Genomic DNA, 10,000 nt, shown 5'->3' with positions numbered 1-10,000 from the left:
CTGAAAATGGTTTCATATCAATTACAGCCATGGCTACAGAGGCTTGCCGCACAGGCAGATTCAATTATTTGTTTCAATATTTTGTTCTTTCGATATTCGCTTTTTAATTTCCAAGCCACATTTTATAGAGAACAGACAGCAACAGGAATAATCCCCAGATTCGATGGCGACTCTCGGATCCGAATATTTGGAGAGACACTTTATCATATTTTTCAGGCAAAAATCGTAGTATTTGACTTTTTTTTTTTGCTAGATTCTCTCGTGCGTCAATTTTAGCTGTTATCCGAGTAACAGGGAAACGACTTTTGCTCCAGAGTTGTTATTAATATTCTGCTCAGGGATTTTGCCTGACAGAAAGAGTCCTTTTGGGGCTGAATTTTGAACTGCATCAGGTGGCAGAATGACAGCGTGGGTTTGGGGATGTGGTTTTGGGACACTCTTTCCATTTCTTCCGGGTTAGATATTACAAGTCTTAATAGTCTGTGTGTGTGCATATATATATATATATATATATATATATATATAATATATATATGTTCCAGTATATTATATATGTTGTATGTAAGCCACATTTATATATATACATACAGCAACATATATATAATCCCCAGATATATATATATGTATGTATGTATGACTATTTATCACATCACCGTGATTCATATACAATCAAAAATCAAACGTTTTTTAATTTTTTTTGTCAGTCTACTTGAAATAATATTTTTTCATATATGTTATTAATGGGGAATTTTTTGTTGATAATAAGTTGTCCCGTGGGGTTAAACCAGCGATGGCCGATTTTGTTAGTGCGTCACTGTAGTCCTGATTCCTCGTCCGTCGCTGGTTTGAACTGCACGGGACGGTGGACTTATTATCAACAAAAGCGTGGGTTTGGGGATGTGGTATATGAAAATATATTATTTCCAGGTTAGAGTATTATATTTCAATAGTTTGTAGCTTTCTGATTTGTATGTATATATATATATATATATATATATATATATATATATATATATATATATATATATATATATATATATATATATATATTGTTACAGTGTGAGGGTCTTGGTTGATCATGTATTATTCAATTTACGTAATTTTACGGCCCTGCAAACCAAGATTACACGTAACCTGCCACTTGAAGCCAAAAGTTAACCTCAAAGACAGTCGTTAATTACTGTCGCCAGTTAGGGTTATTAACCTTAACAAAGAATATTTGAGATGAATTTGATTGAAAACGCAACGGTTCTTCCAAACATTCGGACGCTGAGGCATACAAAGCATCGAGATTTAATTATTTTACATACCCTAAACCTAGGTATTTTACTGGAATAACGGGGTTGAAGCTAACAATATAATAATTAGGCTTAATCTAGACTTTGTAAACACATATATGTGTGGTGGCTGTGTGAAGAAAACAAAGGAAAAAATGTGAAATACAGAAAAGTACTAGTCAATCCACGAAGCTTCAACAAGAATCGGACCAACCGTGAATGTCTAGTCAGGCAAACGAGGGAATCAGGAGTCGAAATTCTGGCAGTCTTCCCAATTCACTAATTAGGTTAGAGGTCAGGAGGAAAATAATAAAGAACAAAGAATATCGTCGGGCACGCTTTAATCTCACCCTGGTTCAGGAAGATTGGAATCTCTCTGACCCGATCTCGCATGTTCCCGCCAGGTGAGGGCTTATCCTCAGAGCAATCCGACCTTGACAAAGGCATCGTCGAAAACATAGAATAAAGCTTAAGGGCCACCATAACTAGGGTCATTGAAAAACCCTCCTGAGGCTTAGTCCCTAATGCCCTAGCATATTTTGTTTACAAACTTTCCAGCCTGGAAATTTGTCTACTGTGGTGATTGTTATTTTTAAATTGCCTAGCCTACCGGCGGGCAAATACTCTGTCAAGGTGAATCGGACTAATATTCCTACACCTAACTACATCGAGGGCGAACAGCAGTAATATTTATTTCCTCGATTGTGAAGAACCTTATCAGTTTTACAGGCGTGAAGGTTATAAGAAGCAAGCTGCATAAACTCTCGTTAGGTTACTCTCCTTCCCTGGGCAGATTAGTCCTGGTTAGCCTATAAGCACAGAACTAAACTAACCCTAGATAGGACATTTGAGCATAATCAATTAACCTAATTCTAATAGTACTAGAAGGTCGAATCAGTTATTATAGGCTAAAGACAATCAAGATGTGTTTTAGACCTAGCCTAGTGGTACATTCTATGATATTATAGCCTAAATCTATCCTAACCGGTGATTAGCACCAACATAAGAGTTCATATTCTAACTAAATTACAACATGGTTTATGTTTAATACAATTAAAATTTACTAGTTAATTCATGAGGGTTGCCTCATATGATAAATGGGTGCATTCACTGAGGTCTTAGGCCATGCGTGTCACGAGCACCGTGGCTCGTTTCACAATAGTTAAGATTACTGAAATTAGTTAGGCTATTACATGATTTTTATGGGCTCGGTGGTATATTTGAAAGAACAAGTTTTACTAAATTGATGTACTGTACTTTAAGGTGGCTAGGCTAGGTACAAATAAAGGAAGAGATCACACTGGCTACCTTCTCTGGGCAAGGGCCAGGATCACTCTTAGATGTTAGGGCACTGTGCCGAGAGGGCACTAGTGCCAGGATGATATATATAGCTCGGCAACTACTGGGCTCTCTTCCGCCCCTTCTTCTTCTTCTTCGGTTTCCTCCAAGGCCTATCAGTAGCTGGCCTAGCAGGTGTGATGAGCACTGACTCGGGGACAGGCCAGAAGGGCTAGTGGGCCGAAGTCAGGGGCAACTGCAAAACCGGAGGATTTGCTCCGACAACCGGAGCGAGATCTCGACTTCTGCGTCCGAGGATGCCAGTTCCTGGTCTTCCAAGGAAAAAGAACTATTTCGATCCTCCAGGGTTCATCCCCGGAGTCAAATTTTGCAAAGAAGGTTCGTGCTGGAGGCTCTCCAGTCGTGATGATCAACAGCTGGGGAATCCTAAATCTCCCGGAGGAGGATTCGACATGAAAAAGAAAATTATGGGGGCATTTTCCACTGGAAAATAGCTCAACGTCCGGGACGGACGGAGTCTGGCACTGCTCAGTGCTCAAATGGCACTGGCAGCAGTTGAGTGGTCAGGCATGCCTGATGAGGGGTCCATGAAAGGTCACTTGAAACGACTTGTGGTTGGCTGAAAGCGCAAAGATTCAGACCAATAATAGAATCGAGCCCCTACAGTAGAGTTTTGTATCTGTGGCGTCTAATTGTGCTTGGGCAGCCCTCCCATTTTCAGTGGATGGTCTGCCCGTGTGTACGTCCTGCAGCGGTACTGCTCCTCCTGAATTGTTCTTCGCGGAGGGGATAAATTGTTGGGCCAGTCTTGCGATTCTTATATCTAGGCCTATAAATATAAATGAATTCCGCGGACCACTTTTGGGCGGAAGGTGGAGGTTTGTCACATTGGGCGTTACACAACTGGGGCCTCCGTGGAGGAGGTATACGTGGCTGCGGAGTGGCGTATATAACGGGCTTCCGCAGAGAAGATCCCGACACAACAAGAATACTATATATTTAATTTCCACCTACACGCCGAGGCATGGGGTATTCGTATATAGGTGTCATTACCTGGAGTTGGACCGTAGGAACGGTAATGGTGTACATATATGTATATCCACTTCATTTCCCATGGGTTTCTTCGTCAACCATGGCACCGGCTGGCACTTGGGGCCCTAGTGATCAGGCTAATGTCTGCGCAGTGTCTACTGTGACCGGAAGGGTCACTGGCAGGCTAGTGCTCTGAAGAGGGGCCACTGAGATGAACTGGGTTTCCAGTCTCGGGGTAAAGGATGTGTGCGGACCAGCAGCAGAAAATGAAGTGCTGATTAGGTTGACAAATTTGGTGGTGGGGACATGATGTGACAGGCCGGAGATCCAGCATTGTAGTGGCTAGCAGCCCACAGGATCTGCACGGGTCAGGATGGGCCGGTGGCCTGCAGTAACTGTTGGAGGAGAGGGCTGAGCGGATGAATCGGGAGCCGGAGTTCTGGCTGGTAGGGTTATTATTATTATTAGTGCCGAGTTTGTAATCGGCATTCATTCAGCGTGGCCCCCTTCTTGCAATAGTTGCACAGGGTCTTGCCTAGGGCAGTCCATTCTTCTCGGCGAGTGGAAAACCCCAAGGCCGGAGGGATGATTGAGCTTGAGAGGTATGGGCGACTGATTGAAGGTAGCCTTCGAATCAGCCATGCGACAAGCTTCCGTCATGTGGAGGGCTGTTTATCGTTAAGATATACATGCAAGGGGCCCTGGCAAAACATTGGAAAAGGTCTTCTAGCATGGTCCGATTGAAAAGATCCTCAAACGTCGTGCAGGCCAAGAAAGTCGAAACCAACTTTTACGGACTGGGTTTTTGAATGACAGGCCCATTCCGTCCAAGACCAGATTTTGAACTTATTTGGCAAGACCTATTAACCGTTGTTTCCATTTTCTGGGGTTATTAATAGGTGAGATGACTCTACGAACTTCCGCCATGTTATCTGGCTCTTCTCCAGTGAGCGAAGCGCTCTCCTGGCTTTTCCTCCATATGCTTGGCTAGTATTAAGGCTCTCTCCGTCTCCGTGGTGCTGTAGTTTATGAAAAGAGCCTCGATCTCCTCCAGCCATGCTTCTAATAATAATCCTCAGTCCACTTGGGGACTAGAGAATTGATGCTCGAAATTGGATAATTTGATGCAGCAGGTGTAGGACTGGAGGCTTGATTAGCCATAGCCGGCATTCTCCATTTTCGATCTCTCAAGCTCGAGCTCCTTCTCCTTTAGGGCTAACTCAGTTTATTTGCAGGCTAAATATATGCTGGTCTTCTTCTTTCTTCTTTCCTCTTTATATTGCCTTTGCTCGGCGTCATACACCCTTCGTTCTTCTTCATACTTCCTCTGCTCGAGTCTTTCTTCCTTCTCCCGCTTGGCCAAGTCGTCCACTTGCTCCTTAACCCAGGTGGTAAGTTCCGAATAGCGGTGAGACCTGCCGCCGTCCCCAGCCCCAGGAAGGTTTTATAATGCTCTGCTGCCATGGTTCTGGTGGGAAAGGGAGTCTAAACCTGGTCGACGGGCGTATTTGGGCAGCGAGGAAGTGTCTCTTCAAATGAAATTGAACCCTTTCAAAAGGTGGCACTGTAGGAAAGTAAGATGGAAGAAACAGGTCACACTGGTAGCATGTACAGTATCCCTAGGCACTGGTGAAAGGGGTTGCAGAAGAACCTTTCTTCTGTGTTCCCTTTTGTTTTGTTTCATTTATTCTTCTAATGTTGCTTGGTGGCACTTATGGTGCAATGTGTTCCTAGGGACCCTCTACTGGAGTCCAACTAGGCTATATGGGGCAAAGGCACTCTACATGGTCCTCAGAGTGCAACAATCGAATGAGAGAGAAAGGGAAGGTAAAGAGAGAGAGAGAGAGAGAGAGAAGAGAGAGAGAGAGAAATTTTAGTATTATGATGACAGTGCTGCAAATTATTGGCACATAAATAAAGGAATTTATTTTTTTTTTTTTTCTTAAAGATCCTCGTGAGTGGCTGGTCCCAGTACCGGCCCCAGTATTGGCCCCTTATTTTTCAGAGGTGAAAATTACTATTTTATTCGGTCTGGATAGCAGAAAAACACTCTGACCGACAGTTTATCACTGTATCATAATTACTCTTAACTTGTCCTCATCTATTGTGGGACAGAGGTGTTTTTTTATTTGGTTAAATATTATTAATTTGCTAGTGTCGAACCGTTCTTTCTTTGAAGAGGGTCATACTTAGGTCAAAAACTTGAACGAAGAGAGAGAGAAAGAGAGATTTTCAATCAGCTAATTTCTTGCTGCTTGAGAACATGTAAACAAAGATTTTATATGCACAATGGCATGGATCTTAATAAATGATATAGATTCGTCTTATATTATTTAGGATTACTTTATTAAACTTAATTTTCATGGGAGCCGACGTCAAAGTTTATCAAAAATTTTAAATTTTCTTTATATGATTTTTATAGCAGGTATTCAGAAGGAACTTGTTATTACTCATTAACTAAGGCCTATCTTTCCCTAATAAATTGTCTTTGAGCCTAGCTAAGATATTATCAGTCATCCACGAAAGAAAAAAAAAAAGATATATGACCCCAAGAGTGGCTCGGGCAGTCTGGTCTAACAAGGTTTTGAGATGGCGGCCAAGGTCCCGTTAGGCCTAAATTTCAAAACAACCTTTTCCCTTGTATGAAACAAAACGGCAGATCACAAACAGTTCGAACAATTTGAAAACAACCTAGGAACACGGCGGAGGAATCCAAGAACGGGTATTTTCTTTTTTGCAAATTCAAAAACAACGCAACAAATGCAGGTATCCAGATTTTACTTTAAATATACCATTCATGCATTGTTCAATCGTTACGGATGGAAAACTAAATTACCAACAACTTTGTGTCTTTTATTATCGTATTCTCACCCGCACATTAAACAAAAGAATGAAAAGAGAAATGCTATTTAAATGCGTAAATTTACGTTGTTAAACATTTATTGTAAAATTACTATTTCAGTTCGTAAAAGGCATCACTGACACGGTTTTGAATGAACTATATGCAAACAATAACGATCGGAATTGCCGACGCGATTTCTAAATTACTTTGTGTACATGAAACAGGCTATATTTTATCCTTGTCTTAGACGTTATAAATTATGACGTTTCCCGAAAGCACAAAAAGGATACGTTTTAAATTCTGGCTCAACACTTGTTATAACTCGCCATTCCTTTACTGCTTATTAACACGTTCCTTGTTTGGAAGAATGAAATGGAGTTCGATATCTGACTTTTTTATTTTTGGAATTAATGTAATTTTAATTTCCTTTTCTCCAGATTCTTTCTCTAAAATGTACTTTAGATTCTACGCAAGGTCGCCAATGTTACGTGTGAGGGTCTTGGTTGATCATGTATTATTCAATTTACATAATTTTTACGGCCCTGCAAACCAAGATTACACTGTAACCTGCCACGGAAGCCAAAAGTTAACCTCAAAGACAGTCGTTAATTAGCCAAAGGTCGCCAGTTAAGGGTTATTAACTTAACAAAGAATATTTGAGATGAATTTGATTTTAAACGCAACGTTCTTCCAAACATTCGACGCGAGGCATACAAAGCATCAAGATTTAACCTGATTTTGCCAAAACTAAATCCTAGGTATTTTACTGGAATAAGGGGTTGAAGCTAACAATATAATAATTAGGCTTAATCTAGACTTTATAAACACATATACCCTAAGTGGTATATGAAGGAAGAAAACAAAGGAAAAAATGTGAAATACAGAAAAGTACTAGTCAAGAGAGCTTCAACAAGAATCGGACTTAGAGAAGAGAGAGAGCAAAGAGGATGGAGTCGTATTCTGGCAGTCTTCCATCCAATAAGATAGACGTAGGAAAGGAAAAAAGTAATAAAGAACAAAGAATATCGTTCGAGCAGCATCTAGCATCCGTCCCTGGTTCAGCGATCTGGAATTTCTCTGAGTCTGCTTCGTTCACGCCAGGTGAGGGCTTATACCTTGTTCGGCAATCCGACCTTTGACAAATTATTATTCGAATGCATAGAATAATTATTAGGGCCATTATTATTATTAGGGTCATGGAGCGTAAACCCTCTCTGTTGTTTAGGTCATTAATGCCCTAGCATATTTTGTTTACAAACTTTCCAGCCAGGGTCCATTGTCTACTGGGCGGTGATTGTTATTTTCAAATTGCCCAAAGAATAAGAGATGTTCATTGTCGAGGTGAATCGAAGGTATTCCTACAAATACAGAAGGGGAAGAGCAGTAATATTTATAAAAAGAACATATATATTGATATATATAAAAATATAATTAATATATATATAGAATATATATATATATATCAACAGAAAATTTTGTTTTATAACAGCTGAGTAATTTTCTGACTTATCAGGGAACCAGGTCTTCAATTGAAAGGATTGAAACTAAACCACTCTAGTCATAAAAGAAGGGGAACATGAGTACAACAATCCCTTTATTGGCTTTAACTTTAGGATTGAGAGACCTGGGTTTGATCCTTTGAGTATAGAGTTTTATACACACAGAATACAAGGGTTGGTATTATGATGATTATTATCACTTTTGCATTTGGATTGTTTATCGCACATTACCTGTTTCTTATTTTTCACTTAGTGGTAATGTGTGATATATACACACACACACACACACACACACACATATATATATATATATATATATATATATATATATATATAGTATATATATATATATATATATATATATTTATTTCCCTAAATTATTGCAAATACACTTTAAATAGTTATCAAGATATCTTTAGAAGCCCAGCCAATAGGACTGACTATCTTCTGATAATTTATATGAAAGTGAACATTTCGTACCGTATCCCCTACTTACGACAGTACTATAGAGAAAATATAAATGAAAATCAAGTAAATAATCCTCTAATGGAAGCTGCATAATCACTGTTGGGAAAAATAAAAATAAAATAAAAACCCTCTTATGGAAGCCTCGTAGCCATTCTTAGCAAACCCAGCGGCACCTTCCACACTACAACATCTAATCTGATTCCTTCTGATGCTGATGCTTTTTGGCAATTTGGCCTCGTTTTTCATATTAATATATTTATGTTTAATTAACATCTGAGAGACATTAATGCATGATGCTTCTTGGTCGCATTCCCTTCCGTATGTTTGAATTATTCATTGAGATGATAATGAATTTTAACTTATTTTTTTATTTATTAATTAAAGTATCGTTTTTCGAGTTCAGAGACCAACTTACAGTTCCGGAAGGTTCTAATGGGTTAGAGTTCTGAACCTCACGTGGAAATTATGGTTGTTATTTAGGGTATTTATGTTGATTAGAGGCTGTAAGGAATAGTAGCTTTTTTCAGACTTGTGGTGCTGTTTTTATTTCGTTCTTTGGTTTTGCTATGCACACACACACACTATATCTATCTATCTATCTATATATATATATATATATATATATATATATATATATATATATATATATATTTGGAAACAACATCAAACTTTGATCACAATAAGCTTTGATCAGTAATAATAATAATAATAATAATGATGATGATGAAAAAATTCACACTGATTTAAATGGAAATATATAATTTGATATATATATTTTTATTAAATAATAATAATATATTTTTATAATAATAATAATAATAATAATAATAATAATAATAATAATAATAATAGCAACTACATCAATAACTGTACCACTTGAAGACTTACTTGTCGACTACCTTTTTGAGAGATGACTCAACCTGGCGTCAGGCTCTCAGGAAGGAAGGAGAGGAAATAAGATTAAAAGGGATGAAAAGGAAGAGTAGAGCAGGTGTTTCTCACAGTTACTATTTCTGGCTTTTCTTCATTCATTAGATTTCAGGTGAATTACACTGGGAATGGAATTTCTGTGGCACGACAAAGAAAGAGTTTCTTCAAGGAAAGAGTTTCTTCGAAGCTATGGTCAACATCTTGGCTCTCTCTCTCTCTCTCTCTCTCTCTCTCTCTACGAAAGCTAAAGAGTTTCTTCAGCTATGGTCAACATCTTGGCTCTCTCTCTCTCTCTCTCTCTCTCTCTCTCTCAACTCAACTAGTGTAAACTGTTAACCTTTTCTGTTCACTCGTCAAAGTTCAATTTTGCTTTTAAATTCCATTTTCTCTTCACTCTCTTTCCTCCGTTATCAAATCTTTATAAATTCCCATTTATCTCCTCTCCTCTTCAGTCACAATATCTGTCCTCTCCCACCACTGACAGGAGGAATTTAATTCCATCTAATTCAATTCCAGTGTCTTCAGATGGAAAAGTCCTGACGTCATTATCATTCTGGGAGTGAGGAGGCCTCTGTTCTTTGCCACAAAAAGATGACATTCATCAGGCAATGCTTTTATGAACCAATTAAGGAATTTAATATTAATTTCCATTC

This window comes from Macrobrachium rosenbergii, chromosome 15 (assembly GCF_040412425.1).
Source record: "Macrobrachium rosenbergii isolate ZJJX-2024 chromosome 15, ASM4041242v1, whole genome shotgun sequence".
NCBI lineage: Eukaryota > Metazoa > Arthropoda > Malacostraca > Decapoda > Palaemonidae > Macrobrachium > Macrobrachium rosenbergii.
The sequence above is the reverse complement of the archived record's forward strand: the minus strand, read 5'-3'. Positions refer to the sequence as shown.